Genomic DNA, 13,679 nt, shown 5'->3' with positions numbered 1-13,679 from the left:
TAAACTTCTCCACAAAACTCTCTGAAACTTCTCCCCCATTGGCATCGATTGCCAAAATGGGCAAAAATCTAAGAAGGCCAATATAAATTGTGGTCCTCCATAAATTGTGTATTTCTCAACAAGAGAGAGGAATGCAATACACAAGTTTGACGGTAAATACTAGGAGGAAAACAAACTATATTTAGGCCCAAAGTTCACAAAAGAAAGATATGCCACAAAGACATAAGAAAGCGAGAAACAAGCAATCAAGCAATCAAAAGATACCAATTGAAGCAAGCAATCAACAAATATCAATTGAGCCAACTAGACCAATGATCCTACATGCCACATGAATGAATAAATTATATGAGCGAAGGAGTGTTCTAAAGAAACTGGAGACGCTCCCCATGATTTGTGCACACATAAGAATTTTTGTATTTGAATACAAAGTGCACAAAAAGGATCATAGCTCCCCCAAAATCAATAGAAACTTACATCCAGTGCAAGTGAGCCTATAGGAAACAAAGCCTAGCACTTGCAACAAGCACATGGTTGAGCAACATGTAAAAGAGGCAACTTAAGAATAGGCTCAACCAAAATGATGTGTGTGAGTCATGGCGAAGCATTTGAGAAGACTAAAATTATGATGAGCATTAAGCATTAACATAGTCTTGAAAGAATGAGGCACACGGTGCAAGGCCTATCATTCCCACACACAACTGGCAAAAGGGTTCACAAGCTTACTAATAAGCAAAAGAGAACCTATGCTTGTGACAACCCGTGGTGAAGATAGACGAGGGGGGGCTCATCAAGACGAGGGATACCAATTAAGATGGTAAAAACCTCGTAAAGATAAGCAAGAGGAAAATAACCTTCACCACACAAGAGTGCATCAAGATGCAATGATAGAGGACACGCACTCAAGGCACAAGCTTTCACGGAGCCACCAAAGAAATAACATAAGAAAGACAAGGTGGACGTGAAAGAAAGGATATCAACTAGAGATGTAATTTCTCTCAAGTGTATAAGGTTCTATGTAGACGAAATCATGATGATATATATATATCTACAACGAAGGATGTACACCCGAAATAGTTACAACACGAAGGAACAAGATATCCACAAGGATGTCATAAATATACCAATAATATATTTGCTTGAAAGCATAGCACTTGGCTAGATATGGTCTTATTGTATATAAATGAAGTCCACACACACATCCATCAAGGGCATCACCACTAGCAACAGAGATCATCGTTGGGATGCTTTGAGAAAGGAAACAAGTATCACAAGATATGAAATGAATATCATGCGAAGATACAACCTACACAAGGTTGAATGCAAGAGGGGAAAGCATGAATAGATACTTGTTACCGAGATATCATTGGAAGGATGTAGTAGATACCAATTAAAGGTAGATAGTAGTTCATTGATCATCCTAGCTTGACTCCAATATGCACATGGTGACAACACCTTCCTTGTGAGTGAGCCGAGCATCCAATGCATCTCCAAATGTTCCTAGAAGAACAACACAAACTAAACGGTACCCAAACTCATCGGGACCAAATAGTTAGAAACACCAATACATAGGACAAACTCCACATAAATATGTGCATATAGATATGAAAATGAATTTCATGCACATCTCATCCAAATTGAGACTAGGTGGAGTTTCCCCTATATATTGAGTCAAAGAAAGAAAGCATGCCAAATGAAATACATGAAGTAAACATGCATGCTCAAGACTTTCAAAACCCGAAACCAAAAACAAAGAAATGCCAAGTGAAAAGGATACCAAATGGAGAAATCATCACTTGGAAGATATCATTAAAGATACATCAAGGAATGAGATATCCATTGATACACACTAAACTAAAGATGTCAAACTCCCAAAGAGAGGATGGTTCCAAACAAACCAGGCTCTCAACAAAGTTTCATGATGGCACAAAGTACCAAAAAGAAATGGCTTGCCTTCCACCAAAACACACTTGATAAGGATCACAAGAAGAGTGTTCTAAAGAAAATAGGATAGCTCCCCCACGAGTTGTGCATTATATAGGATTTGCATTTGAATACAAAATGCACAAGGTGGGATCACCACTTTCACTATATCTAGAAAACACTAGACAAGAACAAGAAATAAACAAGATCCACAAGTGATAGGGAAGACAACGGGAGTTGACACAAACCTTGGCAAGAGAAAAAGGCAAATAAACAAAAGCCAATGTAAAGATGATCAATTAAATTCTACCACACATAAGTGATTACCAATTGTCAAAAGACAAGAAGTATTTGGAAATAATTCCCGGTGGTAGATAGCAAGGATATCCGACATCATCTTCAGTCCAAACAAAAAGCAAATTGCAACTTGTAGAGATCACATGCCACCTAGGAACAAGATAATTTACAATATCAATTCTAGGTGACAATATCTCAAATGTACACATTTTCTAGGCTTGTAATATGCACTTAGCATATTACTCCCCCATAATGTGATACCAATAAGAACTTAACAAGAGGCAATAAGAGGATCCAACACGAGATAATCAATGGAATTTTTAGAATTTGAATTTCTCATGAGAGATATACCACCTAGCGACTAGATAATCTTGTAATATCAATACTAGATGGTATTCCTCATGTACACACATTTATAGGATTGTGAGGTGCACAAAGCACATCACTCTCCCAAAATGGGATGTTCCATTGATCTCTCACACGAACCAACTAGGATACAAACAGGAAGCAAAAAGGCTCAACGCACGACGCACACGTACATGATGTGCAAACCAACACACAGATACTTGATTGCTCAAGATAAGCAAGTTGGAAGCGCAACATATACAAACACATGCAAGGAACAAAACCAAAACATGCAAGGGGGCAAGTAACTTTCAAGGTAAACACGTACAAGTTACCGCAAGCAGGCACATTGGATATAAGATAGAAACTTGATAATCCAATTGACTTGGCTTGAGACAAAGAGAATGATGAAGTCCCCTTAATTCTTCATAATGTAGCCAAGTCTCCAATGCCCTCCAACAACACCTATTGATCAAGTTTGAGCTTGTTGGTCCCCAACCAAGTTGGGTCCTAAGAGGTTAGTCACAATAGGTTTGGCTACCCAAATGGTTCTTTGCTTGACACCACTTTGAGTACCAACAAACTTGGCAAACACATTGCCAACCTTATCCTTACCAAGAGAATAGATATCATCAATAATAATTGGGTTGGATAAGTTACCACTAGTGCATGAAGAAGTGACGTGACCTTTCTCACGACATAAGTAGCAACGTCTACTCTTCACTTTCTTCTCACTTGATTTCTCAAGAGAAGCATTAACTTGAGTCTTCTTGGGAAGAGGCCTTTCTTCAACTTGATGTTGAGCATGAGATTGAACTTGTGCCCTCTTCCCTTGTTGCTTGACACTAATGGCCTTCTTCTTCAATGGGCAAGATCTAACATGATGCCCTTCGACTTTGCATTTGAAGCAAACAATCTTGGCCGAATTGTTGACTTGTTCTTGGCCCTTCTTCTTGTTCAACTTGGACTTCTTCTTCTTGTTGGAGTTTAATCCAAGTCCACCTTTGTCATTGGGGGATTTTTGCACACTCAAGATATTGTTGAGTGTGGCCTTCCCTTCATGACATTTTTCCAAGTCTTTCTTCAAAGAAGTGACTTGGGCCTTGAGCTCTTTGATTTCCTCTACATGGTTAGTCTCAACACAAGTACTAGAGGAAGTATAACCTTCATCGTTAGAGCAACAAGGCAAGAAAAGCAATTCATCACAAGATGTACCAACATTGTGAGTAGATGAATTACAAGGACTAGCACATGGCAATATACTATTTTGACTAGAAGTAGTGCTAGTATCCACATGAGGCTCACTAGATGTTACCTTAGCAATCATGGCCTCATGAGCTATCTTTAGCACACTATGGGATACTAGAAGATCATCATGAGAGCTTGAGAGCTTTTCATGACTTTCTTCCAATTTCCCATAATTGCTACATAGCACCTCAAGTTGAGCCCGTATCTCAACATTCTCCTTCAAAATGGATGCTTCACAAGTAATAGAATTAGTAGCACAAGCATCATCATTAACAACAAGAGGAGAAGGCAACTTGGCAAGCTCTTTTAAATAAGAAGCTTCAAGTTGGGCATGAGACTCGGTGAGTTTGATGAGCTCACCCTTGATGACCCTTGAGCCATTTTTGAGGTGCTCAAAATCCTCAAGGAGTCTAGCATGAGAAACTTCAAGCTTAGAATTTTTAGTTTTGAAATCGTTGGCCACCTCAAGAGCTCTATCATGAGATTCCCTCACTCTAGATAATTCTAGAGCAAAAGTCTCCTCAAGAGATTCGGAGGTGGTTTGTTCATGTTCAAGAGCTTGAGATAGCTCCGCGATCTCATTTGCGTAATCACACCCATGAGCTTACATTTTCTCAATGGTGACCTCATGCTCCTCGAGATGAGATTCCAACTCCTCAATATATTTCTTGCCCTCAATGGCAATGGACATAATTTCCATGAAGTTGGAACGAGCAATTTTATTTTTATGAAGAGCTTTAAAAATCATCTCCCCCTTAGTTTTTAAGGAGGCAACATTATCATTCTCTTCATCATTATCCTCATCATCATTAGCATGAACATCATCATCAAGAGACATATTGGGGTACAAAGTAGGAGATACCTTTGATGCCTTAGCCATAAGGCAAAAAGCAATAGATGATGATGTAGGATCCCTTGAGGCACCATTAAACACCACATCTTGTTCCATGGAGTGTTCAGTTTCCTCTACATTGTTAGCACAATAATTCGAGGAAATAGATGCATTTTTATCATGGCAACAAGACATAGCAAGCATATCATCATGCGATTTAGTCAAGCAATTTCTACATGATATGCAAGGACTATCAACACAAGCATGTGAAACATTTGGAGTGCTCGAAGTGTTAAAGCCCAAAGAAGGAGCATTGCAATAATATAGTGATGAAGGATCATCCACAATAAGCATACTATCACCACTGCAATGACCAACACTACTCACCATATCATTACCTTGTGGCAAACCACATGTAGGTGAAATAGAAGAAGTTGAGAAGACTATATGACCGGAGGTGGAGGGGGAACAATCATCCCCACAAATATTGGACACACCATATTTATCTTGAAGCTTTGTCCACAACTCATGAGCATCCCGGAATGGCATGAGTTGAAAAATAACTACATTGCTCAAAGCATCAAAAAGCACATTAGAAGCTTGAGCATTGAGATAAGAGTTTTTCTCATCCTCTAAAGATAATCTTTGGGGATCCTTTGGAGGAGAAAAACCCATATCTACAATTCGCTCTAAATTTGGGTCCATGACCCTAAAGAGATTAAGCATGCAAATTACCCAAACATCAAAATTTGTGCCATCGAAACTAAGAGTGTCAGAGAATCCTAATCCCCTAGTCGACATCTTTACTCTCTAGGCGGTTAAGCCTAACAAATAGAGACGAGGCTCTGATACCAATTGAAAGATCGAGGATGTCACCTAGAGGGGGGGTTGAATAGGCGCTTTAAAATAATTACGGTTTAGGCTTGAACAAATGCGAAATAAACCTAGCGGTTAATTTGTCAAGCACAAAACCTACAACAACTAGGCTCACCTATGTGCACCAACAACTTATGCTAAGCAAGATAAGCAACTATGTGATAGCAAGATATATGACAAAGAACAATATGGCTATCACAAAGTAAAGTGCATAAGTAAAGGGGCTCGGGTAAGAGATAACTGAGGCACGCGGAGACAACGATGTATCCCGAAGTTCACACCCTTGCGGATGCTAATCTCCGTTTGGAGTTGTGTGGAGGCACAATGCTCCCCAAGAAGCCACTAGGGCCACCGTAATCTCCTCACGCCCTCGCACAATGCAAGATGCCGTGATTCCACTAAGGGACCCTTGAGGGCGGTCACCAAACCCGTACAAATGGCGACCCTTGGGGGCGGTCACCGAACCCGTACACTTTGGCAACCCTTGGGGGCGGTCACCGGTACCCGTCAAATTGCTCGGGGCGATCTCCACAACCTAATTGGAGACCCTGGCGCTTGCCCGGAGCTTTACACCACAATGATTAAGCTCCAAACACCACCAACCGTCTAGGGCACCAAGGCACCCAAGAGGAACAAGCTCTAGGGTACCCAAACACCCAAGAGTAATAAGCTTCTCAAACTTCACTTCCACGTATCACCGTGGAGAACTCAAATCGATGCACCAAATGCAATGGCAAGGGCACACGGAGTGCCCAAGTCCTTCTCTCCCAAATCCCACCAAAGCAACTAATGCTAGGGAGGAAAATGAGAGGAAGAACGAAAGAAGAACACGAAGAACTCCAAGATCTAGATCCAAGGGGTTCCCCTCACTTAGAGGAGAAAGTGATTGGTGGAAACGTGGATCTAGATCTCCTCTCTCTTTTCCCTCAAGAACTAGGAAGAATCCATGGAGGGATTGAGAGTTAGCAAGCTCGAAGAAGGTCAATAATGGGGGAAGAACACGAGCTCAAAGGATTAGGTTCATTGGGGAAGAAGACCCCCTTTTATAGGACCTCCCGAATCCAACCTTATGTGCTCAGGTCGTGCACAAGCGGTACTACCGCTTGGAGGAGCAGTACTACCGCTTAGCACGGTCAAAACAGCCCAATCGAGAGAGAAAACACGAGTTTTTGGTTCGGGGCGGTACTACCGCTTAGGAGCCACGGTAGTACTGTTCTGGAGCCGTACTACCACTCAGGAGCCGCGGTAGTACCGCTCTGGAGCGGTAGTAAAAAATTACATCCGCTCTAGTCGCGGTAGTACCGCTGCAGCCTTTACCAAAACAGCCACAACTTTTGCAAACGGACTACAAATTCAACGAAACCAAGTTTGTTGGAAAGCTAACGACATGGGCTAACACAATATTGATAGAAATATCAATAATAAGCAAATGAGAAAAGTACCATAAGAAAATGGTGAGAACCCTTCATCGGATAAGACCGGTAAAACCTCCAACACCGAAAACATCATAGAAGACGCATGCGAACTCCGTTTTCGATGAACTCAAGCTTGTCATCAAGATGACCATAAGCTCTAAGACTCACAAAGATAACCAAACAAGAACCAAGAAACATGATGCAAGGATGCAATGGTTTGAGCTCTCTACTAACGATACGATCAAGCTACCAACTTGAGAGCCCCCCTTGATAGTACGACAAACGATCCTATAACTCGATCTCCCAACTACCACCACAAAACCGGTAAAATAGAAAACCTATCAAGGGAAACCATTTGCCTTGCACATGGTCCACTTGAGCTAGATGAACACGATCTTGACTCCCTCAAATTGGACCACCTTTCTTGATTGCGTTGGCTCGATGAAGACTAGATGATTGCTCCCCCATAGTTCACTATGGGTGAGCCACTCTTCGGCACATCTTCACAAGTCCATTGACACCACAATGGATGGCAAGATTCAAGCACTTGATCTCTTCGTGATGCTCCACTTGAACTTGCACATGGCAATCTTGATTATGATCACCACTTGATGTCATCCTTTCCATGGGTTGTATGATATGTGAAAGAACATGCGGTGCCCCCATGTTTGGTTTTGGTAATTGATGACAATCACTTTCAAGAGAGTTTATATAAGGAATTATGCATCACAGTGCAATGCAACAACCAATGATGCAGGAGAATGAGATGCAAATGCTTAGGAACAAAACCAAAGCAAGGAGAAAACTTTGAAACCTTCTCCACAAAACTCTCTGAAACTTCTCCCCCATTGGCATCGATTGCCAAAATGGGCGAAAAGCTTAGAAGGCCAAAATAAATTGTGGTCCTCTATAAATTGTGTATTTCTCAACAAGAGAGTGGAATGCAATACACATATCCAACTGTCAATACTTGGAGGAAGACAAACTATATTGAGGCCCAAAGATTGCAACAGAGAGATATGCCACAAAGACATAATCAAAGAGAGAAACAAGCAATCAAGCAATCAAAAGATACCAATTGAAGCAAGCTATCAAAAGATACCAATTGAACCAACTAGGCCAAAGATCCTACGAGCCACATGAATAAAGGATATTATGATAAGAGCGGAGCAGTGTTCTAAAGAAACTAGAGAAGCTCCCCATGATTTGTGCACATCAAGAATTCTTGTATTTGGATACAAAGTGCACAAAATAGGATCATAGCTCCCCCAAAATCAATAGAAACTTACAAAAAGTGCAAGTGAGCATATAGGAAACTAAGCCTAGTACTTGCAACAAACACATGGTTGAGCAACAAGTAAGAGAGGCAACTTAAGAGTGAGCTCAACCAAAAAGATGTGTGTGACTCAAGGAAATGCACTTGAGAAGACTAATGTACAGAAGAGCATTAAGCATCAATAAAGTCTTCAAAGAATGAGGCACACAGTGTAAGGCCTATCATTCCCACACACAACTAGCGAATGGGTTCACAAGCTTACTAATAAGCATATAGAGAACCTATGCTTGTGACAACCCACGGTGAAGATAGAAGATGAGAGGCTCATCAAGACGAGGGATACCAAAAAAGATGGCAAAAGCCTCGTAAAGATAAGCAAGAGGAAAATAATCTTCACCACACAAGAGTGCAACAAGATGCAATGATAGAGGACACACACTCAAGGCAAAAGCTTTCACGGAGCCACCAAAGAAATAACATAAGAAAGACAAGGTGGACGTGAAAGAAAGGATATCAACTAGAGATGTAATTTCTCTCAAGTGTATAAGGTTCTATGTAGACGAAATCATGATGATATATATATCTACAAAGAAGGATGTACACCCGAAATAGTTACAACACGAAGGAACAAGATATCCACAAGGAAGTCATAAATATACCAATAAGATATTTGCTTGGAAGCATAGCACTTGGCTTGATATGGTCTTATTGTATATAAATGAATTCCAACCACACGAACATCAAAGACATCACAACTAGCAACAAGAGATCATTGTTGGGATGATTTGAGAAAGGAAACAAGTAACACAAGAAAGAATGAATAACATGCCATGATACAACCTACACAAGGTTGACGCAAGAAATGTGTGCATGAAGTAGATGATGATACTTGTTACCGAGATACCATTGGAAGGATATAGTAGATACCAATTGAAGGTAGATAGTAGTTCATTGATCATCCTAGCTTGACTCCAATATGCACATGGTGACAACACCTTCCTTGTGAGTGAGCCGAGCATCCAATGCATCTCCAAATGTTCCTAGAAGAACAACACAAACTAAACAGTACCCAAACTCATCGGGACCAAATAGTTAGAAACACCAATACATAGGACAAACTACACATAAATATGTGCATATAGATATGAGAATGAATTTCATGCACATCTCATCCAATTTGAGACTTGGTGGAGTTTCCCCTATATATTGGGTCAAAGAAAGAAAACATGCCAAAGGAACTACATGAAGTTAAAATGCATGCTCAAGACTTTCAAGAATCGATACCAAAAGAAAAAGAAATGCCAAGTGAAAAGGATACCAAATGGAGAAATCATCACTTGGAAGATATCATTAATGATACATCAAGAAATGAGATATCCATTGATACACACTAAATTAAAGATGTCAAACTCCCAAAGAGAGGATGGTTCCAAAGAAACCAAGATCTCAACAAAGTTTCATGATGGCACAAGGTACCAAAGGAAAATGGCTTGTCTTCCACCAACACACACACTTGATAAGGATCACAAGAAGAGTGTTCTAAAGAAAATAGGATAGCTCCCCCACGAGTTGTGCACTATAGAAAATTTGCTTTTGAATACAAAATGCACAAGGTGGATCACCACTTTCACTATATCTAGAAAACACTAGACAAGAACAAGAAATTAACAAGATCCACAAGTGGTATGGAAGACAACGGGAGTTGACACAAACCTTGGCAAGAGAAAAGGCAAATAAAAACAAAATCCAATGTAAACATGATCAATAAATTCTACCACACATAAGTGACTACCAATTGTCAAAAGACAAGAAGTATTTGGAAATAATTCCCGGTGGTAGATAACAAGGATATCCAACATCATCTTCACAACACACACAAGCAAATTGCAACTTGTAGAACTAACATGCCACCTAGGAACAAGATAATCTACAATATCAATTCTAGGTGACAATATCTCAAATGTACACATTTTCTAGGCTTGTAATATGCACTTAGCATATTACTCCCCCATAATGTGATACCAATAAGAACTTAACAAGAGGCAATAAGAGGAACAAACAAGAGATAATTAATGGATTATTTAGAATTTGAATTTCTCATGAGAGATATACCACCAAGCGACTAGATAATCTTGTAATATCAATACTAGATGGTATTCCTCATGTACATACATTTATAGGATCGTGAGGTGCACAAAGCACATCACTCCCCCAAAAAGGGATGTTCCATTAATCTCTCACATGAGCCAACTAGGATACAAACAAGAAGCAAAAAGGCTCAACGCACATGTACATGATGTGCAAACCAACACACACATACTTGATTGCTCAAGATAAGCAAGTTGGAAGCACAACATATACAAACACATGCAAGGAACAAAACCAAAACATGCAAGGGGGCAAGTAACTTTCAAGGTAAACAAGTACAAGTTACCGCAAGGAGGCACATTGGATATAAGATAGAAACTTGATAATCCAATTGACTTGGCTTGAGACAAAGAGAATGATGAAGTCCCCTTAATTCTTCATAATGTAGCCAAGTCTCCAATGCCCTCCAACAACACCTATTGATCAAGTTTGAGCTAGTTGGTCCCCAACCAAGTTGGGTCCTAAGAAGTTAGTCACAATAGGCTTGGCTACCAAAATGGTTCTTTGCTTCAAACCACTTTGAGTACCAACAAACTTGGCAACCACATTGCCAACCTTATACTTCCCAAGAGAATAGACATCATCAATAATAATTTGGTTGGATAAGTTACCACTAGTGCATGAAGAAGCGAGGTGACCTTTCTCACGACATAGGTAGCAACATCTACTCTTCTCTTTCTTTTCACTTGATTTCTCAACTTGAGAAGCATTAGCTTGAGACTTCTTGGGAAGAGGCCTTTCTTCAACTTGAAGTTGAGCATGAGAATGCACTTGTAGCCGCTTTCCTTGTTGCTTGTCACTAAAGGCCTTCTTCTTCAATGGGCAAGATCTAACATGATGCCCTTCAATTTTGCACTTGAAGCAAATAATCTTGGCCGAACTCTTGACTTGTTTTTGGCCCTTCTTGTTGATGATCTTGGACTTCTTCTTCTTATTGGAGTTGAATCCAAGTCCACCTTTGTCATTGGGGGATTTTTGCACACTCAAGATATTGTTGAGTGTGGCCTTCCCTTCATGACACTTTTCCAAGTCTTTCTTCAAAGAAGTGACTTGGCCTTGAGCTCTTTGATTTCCTCTACATGGTTAGTCTCAACACAAGTACTAGAGAAAGTATAAGCTTAGTTGTTAGAGTAACAAGGCAAGGAAAGCAATTCATCACAAGATGTACCAACATTGTGAGTAGATGAATTGCAAGGACTAGCATATGGCAATATAGCACTTTGACTAGATGTAGTGCTAGTATCCACATGAGGCTCACTAGATGTTACCTTAGCAAGCATGGCCTCATGATCTATCTTTAGCACATTATGGGATACTAGAAGATCATCATGAGAGTTGAGAGCTTTTCATGGCTTTCTTCCAATTTCCCATATTTGCTAGATAGCAACTCAAGTTGAGCCCGTAGCTCAACATTCTCCTTCAATATGGATGCTTCACAAGTAATAGAATTAGTAGCACAAGCATCATCATTAACAACAAGAGGAGAAGGCAACTTGGCAAGCTCTTTTAAATAAGAAGCTTCAAGTTGGGCATGAGACTCGGTGAGTTTGATGAGCTCACCCTTGATGACCCTTGAGCCATTTTTGAGGTGCTCAAAATCCTCAAGGAGTCTAGCATGAGAAACTTCAAGCTTAGCATTTTTAGTTTTGAAATCGTTGGCCACCTCAAGAGCTCTATCATGAGATTCCCTCACTCTAGATAATTCTAGAGCAAAAGTCTCCTCAAGAGATTCGGAGGTGGTTTGTTCATGTTCAAGAGCTTGAGATAGCTCCACGATCTCATTTGCGTAATCACACCCATGAGCTTCCATTTTCTCAATGGTGACCTCATGCTCCTCGAGATGAGATTCCAACTCCTCAATATATTTCTTGCCCTCAATGGCAATGGACATAATTTCCATGAAGTTGGAACGAGCAATTTTATTTTTATGAAGAGCTTTAAAAATCATCTCCCCCTTAGTTTTTAAGGAGGCAACATTATCATTCTCTTCATCATTATCCTCATCATCATTAGCATGAACATCATCATCAAGAGACATATTGGGGTACAAAGTAGGAGATACCTTTAACGCCTTAGCCATAAGGCAAAAAGCAATAGATAATGATGTAGGATCCCTTGAGGCACCATTAAACACCACATCTTGTTCCATGGAGTGTTCGGTTTCCTCTACATTGTTAGCACAACAATTCGAGGAAATAGATGCATTTTTATCATGGCAACAAGACATAGCAAGCATATCATCATGAGATTTAGTCAAGCAATTTCTACATGATATGCAAGTACTATCAACACAAGCATGTGAAACATTTGGAGTGCTCGAAGTGTTAAAGCCCAAAGAGGGAGCATTGCAGTAAGATAGTGATGAAGGATCATCCACAATAAGCATACTATCATCATTGCAATGACCAACACTACTCACCATATTATTACCTTGTGGCAAACCACATGTAGGTGAAGTAGAATGTAACACCCTGAGACCGACGCTCCAGAAGACTTCCATATTTTCGTGATCAACCGTGTGTTTCATTTATGCTTGCTCTTTTATTTTTGCATTGCATCATGTCATCATGCCATCATGTCATTAATCTTTGCATCTCAACCTCAACTAAATAAAATTGTATGGATCTTTGATCCATTTAAATCGAGGGAATTAACTTGTGATTTCTCTTTATAACATATTAAAGCCTCTCAATATTACTAGGGAGCTATAATAAAATTATTCCATTTCTTTGGAATTAACCGCAACCCGCTTGCAAAATATCCCATGCCGTTGTTATCTCAATTATTGGTCTCCAATCTTGCCCATAATTTCTTTTATCATATTCTCGAGCTCCACCAAAAATCCGAACATTTTTGGACCTTCCTTTTATCAAGTCCTAGTTCAAACCCATTTGAATTAAATTCAAATGAGTTTGAATTTAAATCTTGCAATCTTGGCCATTCCTATTTTCTTGGATCAAGCTCATTTTTGTGAGCCCGGGAAAATTATCCGCATGCCAAAGTCATTTCTCTAACCTTTCTCCTTTCCCTCTTTTCCTTCTTCCTATTATTTTCTTCTTTGGAAAATAAAAGAGAGAGGAAGAAGCCTTGCAGCCAGCCGGCCTCTTAGGCCCGGCCAACCTAGCCGGCCCAGCTAGCCCACCTAACCCCCCTAACCCTAGCTCTAACCGATCCAGCCCCCACGCAGCTCTGCTCGATCCCTTCTCCTCCCCCCGTTCCTCCCCTCCGCTCGCATGCATCGAGCCAGTGAGACGAGGTCCCAGTGCCCGATCCCTTCGCCGCCTCCACCCTGAGACCCCCACGCCCGACCACCTCCTCGCCG

Source organism: Triticum dicoccoides, chromosome 2B (genome assembly GCF_002162155.2).
Source record: "Triticum dicoccoides isolate Atlit2015 ecotype Zavitan chromosome 2B, WEW_v2.0, whole genome shotgun sequence".
NCBI classification, from domain to species: domain Eukaryota; kingdom Viridiplantae; phylum Streptophyta; class Magnoliopsida; order Poales; family Poaceae; genus Triticum; species Triticum dicoccoides.
Note: the sequence above shows the minus strand (reverse complement) of the source record.